This window comes from Salvelinus fontinalis, chromosome 2, assembly GCF_029448725.1.
Source record: "Salvelinus fontinalis isolate EN_2023a chromosome 2, ASM2944872v1, whole genome shotgun sequence".
NCBI lineage: Eukaryota > Metazoa > Chordata > Actinopteri > Salmoniformes > Salmonidae > Salvelinus > Salvelinus fontinalis.
The window spans coordinates 87,317,868-87,327,377 of record NC_074666.1 but is presented as its reverse complement, the minus strand read 5'-3'; positions in this window follow the sequence as shown (position 1 = coordinate 87,327,377).

Below are 9,510 nucleotides of genomic sequence, written 5' to 3'. Positions count from 1 at the left end.
GTTAAACTCTAGGTTAAGTGCCAACGCAGTCGAGTAATACTATAATAATAACCTGTTAATAGATTTAACATTCACAAAATAATAACTTAAACCATACATGTACAGTCCCAGTAAAACGTTTGGACACTCCTACTCATTCAAGGGTTTTTCTTTATTTTTACTTTTCTACATTGTAGAATAATAGTGAAGACATTAAAACTATGAAATAACACATGGAATCATGTTGTAACCAAAGAAGTGTTAAACAGATTCTTCAAAGTAGCCACCCTTTGCCTTGATGAGAGCTTTGCACACTTTTGGCATTCTCTCAACCAGCTTCATGAGGAAGATCATTTGTGGAATTTCTATCCTTCTTAATGCATTTGAGCCAATCAGTTGTGTTGTGACAAGAGAGGGGTAGTATACAAAAGATAGCCCTATTTGGTAAAATTGGCCTCCCGGGTGGCGCAGTGGTCTAGGGAACTGCATCGCAGTGCAGGGTTCGCGCCCAGGCTCTGTCGCAGCCGGCCGCAACCGGGAGGTCTGTGGGGATATCCTTGTCTCAGTATGTAAAATGTAATAAAATGTATGCACTCTACTGTAAGTCGCTCTGGATAAGAGCGTCTGCTAAATGACTAAAATGTAATGTAATGTAAAAGACCAAGTACATAATATTGCAAGAACAGCTCAAATAAGCAAAGAGAAACGACAGTACATCATTACTTTAAGACATGAAAGTCAGTCAATGCGGAACGTTTCAAGAACTTTGAAAGTTTCTTCAAGTGCAGTCGCAAAAACCATCAAGCACCATGATGAAACTGGCTCTCATGAGGACCACCACACAAAAGGAAGACCTAGAGCCTCTGCTGCAGAGGATAAGTTCATTAGATATCAGAAATTGCAGCCTAAATCAATGCTTCACAGAGTTATAAAGAGAGAAAAAATAAATAAAAGAAAGAAAGAAAAACCCTTGAATGATTAGGTGTGTCCAAACTTTTGACTGGTACTGTATATGTACTGTTATCCCATTATACCAGGCCATTACAGTTGTAATATGGAACCTAACATGAACGCCCTGCAGGGTGAATAACACCTTGGGGAAAAGGGATCTCTTAGAGGTCAAATCACAGGGGTCAACACCTCAGGCAACATGTCACCAGGGACGGCTAGATAAGATGTTGGTGGAGGGCAAGGTGAATATATAAATGGTTCATTTGAAATTCTAACAGGATACAAATGTTCACGGTTACTAAAATCAACCTGCAAGGAATTACTTACGGGCCACTGCCATCTCACCTCACCACCACTCTCATTCAGCAGACATTACATTGCAAGCACACTCACTCCATGTGCCACCACCAGCAAGTTGCCAAATATAACGAGCACCATCTCAACCCTGATTACTGCAACACTCTCAACCCCCGCTTAGTCCTGCTAACTGTATCTCCAGGAACGTCTGCTTCTATTACATATTCAGACGGTGACCTCTATTCACATGCACACTTTCTGACTTGACAGGCGAAGGATGCCGTCTGAAGATAAGTGTACGCAACAATCACCTTGACAATTCTTCACGGGACTAGACCATGAAGAAAACCCTGAGAGAGGAAGGAGAAGGAGAGGAAACAAACCCAGAAAGAAAAGCAACATCCTTAACCCTGGAAATGAAACAGTGGGAAGAAGTGTTTACAGGGATTTACCTGGACGGGAGGCACTTGGCTCAGCTTCCTCCACAGATCATCTGTGTAACGGTATTCCTCCTCCTCCTCTTCATCTTCGGAAGAGGAGGAGTATTGAGGGAACCAAGGCGCAGCGTAGAGAACAGACATATTTTATTAACGAAACACGAACTTGATTAAACTAACAAAAACAACAAACGGTGTAGACAGACCTAGACGACGTACTTACATAAAACAAGAAAACGCACGAATAGGAACATAGGCTACACAAACCGAACAAACCGTAAACAGTCCCGCGTGGTGTACAAACACAGACACGGAAGACAATCACCCACAACGAACACTGTGACAACGCCTACCTAAATATGACTCTTAATTAGAGGAACGCCAAACACCTGCCTCTAATTAAGAGCCATACCAGGCAACCCAAAAACCAACATAGAAACAGAAAACATAGAATGCCCACCCAAACTCACGTCCTGACCAACTAACACATATAACAAACTAACAGAAATAGGTCAGGAACGTGACATAACCCCCCCCATAAGGTACGAACTCCGGGCGCACCAGCACAAAGTCTAGGGGAGGGTCTGGGTGGGCATCTGACCACGGTGGTGGCTCAGGCTCCGGGCGAGGTCCCCACCCCACCATAATCAATCCTAGCCTCCATCTCCCCCTAAAAATGTCCACCCTCATTCTACCCCCACAAAATCCTCTTAGTAACATCAATGACAGGGACAGCACCGGGACAGAGAGATAGATCAAGACAGAGGGATAGCACAAGACAGAGGGATAGATCAGAATATAGAGGTAGCTCAAGATAGAGAGGGAGATCAGGATAGAGGGGCAACTCCGGACTGAAAGGCAGCTCCGGACAGAGAGACAGCTCTGGACTGAGGGGCAGTTCTGGGTATATAGCCGTTTCTGGCTGAAGGACAGCTCATGGCTGACTGACGGATCTGGACGCTCATGGCTGGCTGACGGCTCTCGACGCTCATGGCTCGCTGACGGCTCTCGACGCTCATGGCTCGCTGACGGCTCTCGACGCTCATGGCAGGCTGACGGCTCTCGACGCTCATGGCAGGCTGACGGCTCTCGACGCTCATGGCAGGCTGACGGCTCTCGACGCTCATGGCAGGCTGACGGCTCTCGACGCTCATGGCAGGCTGACGGCTCTCGACGCTCATGGCAGGCTGACGGCTCTCGACGCTCATGGCAGGCTGACGGCTCTCGACGCTCATGGCAGGCTGACGGCTCTCGACGCTCATGGCAGGCTGACGGCTCTCGACGCTCATGGCAGGCTGACGGCTCTCGACGCTCATGGCAGGCTGACGGCTCTCGACGCTCATGGCAGGCTGACGGCTCTCGACGCTCATGGCAGGCTGACGGCTCTCGACGCTCATGGCAGGCTGACGGCTCTCGACGCTCATGGCAGGCTGACGGCTCTCGACGCTCATGGCAGGCTGACGGCTCTCGGCGCTCATGGCAGGCTGACGGCTCTCGGCGCTCATGGCAGGCTGACGGCTCTCGGCGCTCATGGCAGGCTGACGGCTCTCGGCGCTCATGGCAGGCTGACGGCTCTCGGCGCTCATGGCAGGCTGACGGCTCTCGACGCTCATGGCAGGCTGACGGCTCTCGGCGCTCATGGCAGGCTGACGGCTCTCGACGCTCATGGCAGGCTGACGGCTCTCGACGCTCATGGCAGGCTGACGGCTCTCGACGCTCATGGCTCGCTGGCGGCTCTGGACGCTCATGGCTCGCTGGCGGCTCTGGCTGCTCATGGCTCGCTGGCGGCTCTGGCGGATCCTGTCTGGTTGGCGGCTCTGGCGGATCCTGTCTGGTTGGCGGCTCTGGCGGATCCTGTCTGGTTGACGGCTCTAGCGGCTCCTGTCTGGCGGACGGCTCTAGCGGCTCCTGTCTGGCGGACGGCTCTGTAGGCTCATGGCAGACGGGTGGCTTTGCAGGCTCATGGCAGACGGGCGGCTTTGCAGGCTCATTGCAGACGGATGGCTCAGACGGCGCTGGGGAGACGGATGGCTCAGACGGCGCTGGGGAGACGGATGGCTCAGATGGCGCTGGGGAGACGGATGGCTCAGATGGCGCTGGGGAGACGGATGGCTCAGATGGCGCTGGGGAGACGGATGGCTCAGATGGCGCTGGGGAGACGGATGGCTCTGGCCGGATAAGGCGCACTGTAGACCTGGTGCGTAGTGCCGGAACTGGAGGCACCGGGCTAAGGACACGCACCTTCATACTAGTGCGGGGAGCAGGGACAGGGCACACTGGACTCTCAAAGCCCACTCTATAGCTGGTGCGTGGTACCGGCACTGGTGGCACCGGGCTGAGGACAAGCACATCAGGATTAGTAGGGGGAGAAGAAACAGTGTGTACAGGGCTCTGGAGACGCACAGGAGGCTTAGTGCGTGGTGCCGGAACTGGAGGCACCGAACTGGATACACGCACTACAGGGAGAGTGCGTGGAGGAGGAACAGGGCTCAGGAGACGCACTGGTAGCCTAGTGCGTAGTGTAGGCACTGTAGGTACTAGGCTGGGGCGGGGAGGTGGCGCCGGAAATACCGGACCGTGGAGGCGTACTGGCACTCTTGAGCATTGAGCCTGCCCAACCTTACCTGGTTAAATGCTCCCGGTCGCCCAACCAGTGCGGGGAGGTGGAATAACCCGCACCGGCCTATGTAGGCGAACCGGGGAAACCATGCGTAAGGCAGGTGCCATGTATGCCGGCCCGAGGAGACGCACTGGAGACCAGACGCGTTGAGCCGGCCTCATGACACCTGGCTCAATACCCAATCTAGCCCTACCAGTGCGGGGAGGTGGAATAACCCGCACTGGGCTATGCACTCGTACAGGAGACACCGTGCGCTCTACTGCGTAACACGGCGCCTGCCCGTACTCCCGCTCTCCACGGTAAGCCTGGGAAGTGGGCGCAGGTCTCCTACCTGCCCTTGGCCCACTACCTCTTAGCCTCCCCCCCCCCCCCCCCAAGAAATTTTTGGGTGTTACTCACGGGCTTTTTGGGCTTCCGTGCAAGACGCGTTCCCTCATAACTCCGGTTCCTCTCTCTCTTTTCCTCCACTCTCCGAGCTGCCTCCAGCTGTTCCCATGGACGGTGATTCACTTTAGCCCATGGTCCTTCTCCGTTAAATATTTGCTCCCAACTCCACAAGTCCTGTATACTTCCCCGTTGCTCCAAATTACGCTGCTTGGTTCTGGATTCTTGGTGGGTGATTCTGTAACGGTATTCCTCCTCCTCTTCATCTTCGGAAGAGGAGGAGTATTGAGGGAACCAAGGCGCAGCGTAGAGAACAGACATATTTTATTAACGAAACACGAACTTGATTAAACTAACAAAAACAACAAACGGTGTAGACAGACCTAGAGGACGTACTTACATAAAACAAGAAAACGCACGAATAGGAACATAGGCTACACAAACCGAACAAACCGTAAACAGTCCCGCGTGGTGTACAAACACAGACACGGAAGACAATCACCCACAACGAACACTGTGACAACGCCTACCTAAATATGACTCTTAATTAGAGGAACGCCAAACACCTGCCTCTAATTAAGAGCCATACCAGGCAACCCAAAAACCAACATAGAAACAGAAAACATAGAATGCCCACCCAAACTCACGTCCTGACCAACTAACACATATAACAAACTAACAGAAATAGGTCAGGGACGTGACAATCTGGAATAGATCGGTTTCGGGGAAGTTATCAATATGGTACAAGATACTGGGGATTGCCAATCTGTATGAAGGTTTTGAGGTGTTTAGCTCTTTCCCTAACCACATGTGGGAGGAAACAGGAAATAAGAACAAACTCTCTGTATTTACCCTTTCATCAAACACATGCACATTGTAATAACCAAGGAAGGGGAGAAAATCACTTAACTTGTGACTTTTATAGACCGAGAAAGGGGAGAAAAGCACACCATAGTCTACATTGGAAATATACCCATCAATCTGTGCCGTACATACACTGATGCTCTGTTCTAACTAAAGAGTCCCTTAGAAAGCAGGTGCTGATGAATATTCTGAAGCCACTACCTGCTGGTTCCGATTGTGATCTGATTGGCCATTGATGACTGCCGACCATGAATATTTATAGAATCAGACACAATAAAGGATGAAGTCTTCAGCCAAGCTCCTTTGTACTAATATACAGGAAATAACTGCAAAGAAAGTAAGATCAATCAGACTTCATATTGTCTACAGATGTAAAACACAGACAAAAGGACAAAAGGCTAGAATTGTCTAAGAGTGACTTGATGCAGAACCAGTGGGAAAGGATGCAGCATAACATGGAAGTGAGAGTTAAGCTTTGATGTGAATATTTTACTCTTTAGTGAAGTTCTGAAAGCACACCAATTTAAACATCTACAAATATGTGCAATTCCAACTTGGCACATTTCCCCCAAACGTATTTCCCAGCAATTTGTTTTCAACAGACTCTTAACCCCAAAAATATAATTTTTCTATCAGCCTCGTCTCTAGCCTCCTCACTCAAGAAATCATGAATATGTGATTCACCTCTGAAAAGCTGCAACCACCGAGGTCAGATACCATGCAACAGCAGCGCAGCACTGGAGAATACACAAGACAGGTACACGCCACCATTCAATATTCAGACTGAACTGCACTATAGTATAACTTTTGTACCAGAGTCTACTATGGGGACCATCCCCAGCACATCTCATATCTGATACATTGAGAGTACATGAAAATACAGTTTTCAACACAGTCACCCATTGAGTCTATTTATGGTGTGACTTTGAAACAAGACTATAGAAAAATGGGGAATTAATTATAAGCATGAAGGGAGCTAATTAAATGGGGGACAAGAGAGCTAATCCGTTTGTTACTCCCACTCCCATCTGATTTATTGGCACGCGTTGTATCTACAGGAAGTGTTTAGGCCAAAAGACACTGCTACTCTGTGTCTCTGAGAATGGGAAAGGCAGTGTTCATTCCCTCTCCATTCTATTCCGTCATAGTGCCTTATCTACTTGATTTATTTTCAACAAATTAGCCTTGCTGCAACATGTACTTATCATTTGCAACCACAAAGTGCAACGACATTGGTGATTTCCCTCGAAATGCAGTCTATTGTTTCCTTTCGAAACGATGTGATGTTAGGTATTGTGTAGCACGGGAGTAAGGAATCATGCTTACAATACTATTCATTAAAAATGAACTATTCTGTCATAACAAATGTTACTTTTGTGACCTTCTTCTACACACAACTCAAACTATACAGTCATTTCAAAAGTGTACTGTCTAACTACTGACAGTCAGTAATGTTAAAGGGTCGAAAGAGAAATATAAGGGAAGGTTACTAAACCTTCTATATAGTCAGTAGCTACTGTTCTTCACACAGAGAAAAGGCACTTACATTTAGTAACAGGAGGTGGTAATGTTCCTCTTGTGCAGACACAGATGAGCTAAATTTGGAAATAAAGAAAGCTGTAATTATTGTCAGTCTCTAATGTAGCTCCCCCTTAGCTAAACCTCCCGACCCACACAGCAGTAGGGAACACTCGTAAAAAGAAATGTAAAAAAATAACAGTAGCTTTCCACTGGCTATGTTTCTTGCATTATTCCTTACACTTCACTCCCTGAACTACATGAATAGATAACTTCACTTTCATATTTCATCATTAGGTACAGTGGGGCAAAAAAGTATTTAGTCAGCCACCAATTGTCAAGTTCTCCCACTTAAAAAGATGAGAGAGGCCTGTAATTTTCATCATAGGTACACTTCAACTATGACAGACAAAATGAGAAGAAAAAATCCAGAAAATCACATTGTAGGATTTTTTATGAATTTATTTGCAAATTATGGTGGAAAATAAGTATTTGGTCAATAACAAAAGTTTATCTCAATACTTTGTTATATACCCTTTGTTGGCAATGACAGAGGTCAAACGTTTTCTGTAAGTCTTCTCAAGGTTTTCACACACTGTTGCTGGTATTTTGGCCCATTCCTCCATGCAGATCTCCTCTAGAGCAGTGATGTTTTGGGGCTGTTGCTGGGCAACACGGACTTTCAACTCCCTCCAAAGATTTTCTATGGGGTTGAGATCTGGAGAGTGGCTAGGCCACTCCAGGACCTTGAAATGCTTCTTACGAAGCCACTCCTTCGTTGCCCGGGCGGTGTGTTTGGAATCATTGTCATGCTGAAAGATGCAGAACACAGAAAAAAAACTGCCTTGAAATGCAACTTAATGGCACGTACTGTAGATCTGATTTACCCTTTGAGAAGCAGTCTCTTCCTGGACGATGTACTTTAGCAGTTTAAAGTGAATGCAAGTTAACTCTTCAACTAGACTAGAAAGAGGAGCCGTTTTCTTCTCCATGTTACTTTCGTTATTGTCAGAAATCTGTACACATACATGGATACTGTCACGACTTCCGCCTAAATTGGTGCCTCTCCTTGTTCAGGCGGCGTTCGGCGGTCGACGTCACCGGCTTTCTAGCCTCCACCGATCTACATTTATTTTTCCATGTGTTTTGTCTGTATTGTGCGCACCTGGTTCCCATTACGTTTTAATTATTTCCCTATTTAACCCTCTGGAGTCATCATGGTTTTGTGCATGTTTATTGTTGTCAGTTGTCTCGTTTATGTGATTCTGGATTTTCGTTCTCCTTGTTGGAAGATTATTTTTGAGTAAAGTTACTATTATTACTCATCTCTGTGTCCTGCGCCTGACTCCGCCTTACCCACATCACCTAGACTCTGACAGATACACTTAGTGGGCAGTTTATTAGGAACACCGTGGCTTGCTATATAAAGCAAGCAGACAGGCATCCAGTTACTGTTCAATTGAATGTTAGAATTGTCAAAACGAGTGACCTAAGCAACTTTGAGCGTGGTATGGTCGTCAGTGCCAGGCGCGCCGGTTCCAGTATTTCAGAAAAAGCCGGCCTCTTGGGCTTTTCACGCACAACAGTGTCTAGGGTTTACAGAAAGTGGTGCAACACACAAAAAACATCCAGTCAGCGGCAGTCCTGTGGGCGAAAACAGCTCGTTGATAAGATAGGTCGAAGGAGAATGTGAAGAATCGTGCAAGCTAACAGGCTGGCCACAAACAGGCAAATAACGTTGCAGCACAACAGGCATCTCGGAACTCACAACTCGTCAGTCCTTGTCACGGATGGGCTATTGCAGCAGACGACCACACCAGGTTCCACTCCGATCAGCTAAAAACAAGAAGAAGCCGCTCTAGTGGGCATGCAATCACAAACACTGGACAATTGAGGAGTGGAAAAACATTGCCTGGTCCTTCGAATCCCGGTTCCTGTTGCGTCCATGGCCCCATGCTGCCTGGTGTCAACGGTACAGACTGATGGTGGTGGTGTAATGATGTGGGGAATGTTTTCCTGGCACACGTTAGGTCCCTTGATACCAATTGAGCAACGTTTCCATGCATTGAAGTGTTCGGGTTATTCTGGAGGCAAAGGGGGGTCCAACCCCGTACTAGATGGGTGTACCTAATAAACTGAGAATATAGGGTAACCATTTTGCATAATTGACACCGTATACCCATAATTCAAACACATTGACTAACAAAGGATGGGATTGCATTTACAGTTCATTTGCTGTAGTTTTAGTTTCACGTCCCCTGCTACTTGTACTGTCAGACTCCCTCTTTCCTTCCTGACTTCTGCTGAGGTGGGCTTCCTGGGAATGAAAACAGTCTTCTAAGCAGAAACGGCAGCATGCAGGGTGACTGGTGTTATGATCGACATCATTGGGAGCGTGGGGAGAGGGTTGTAGTGAAATGAGTGAGGACGGACGGGGTGGGTGGGTGATCCTGTAGGATG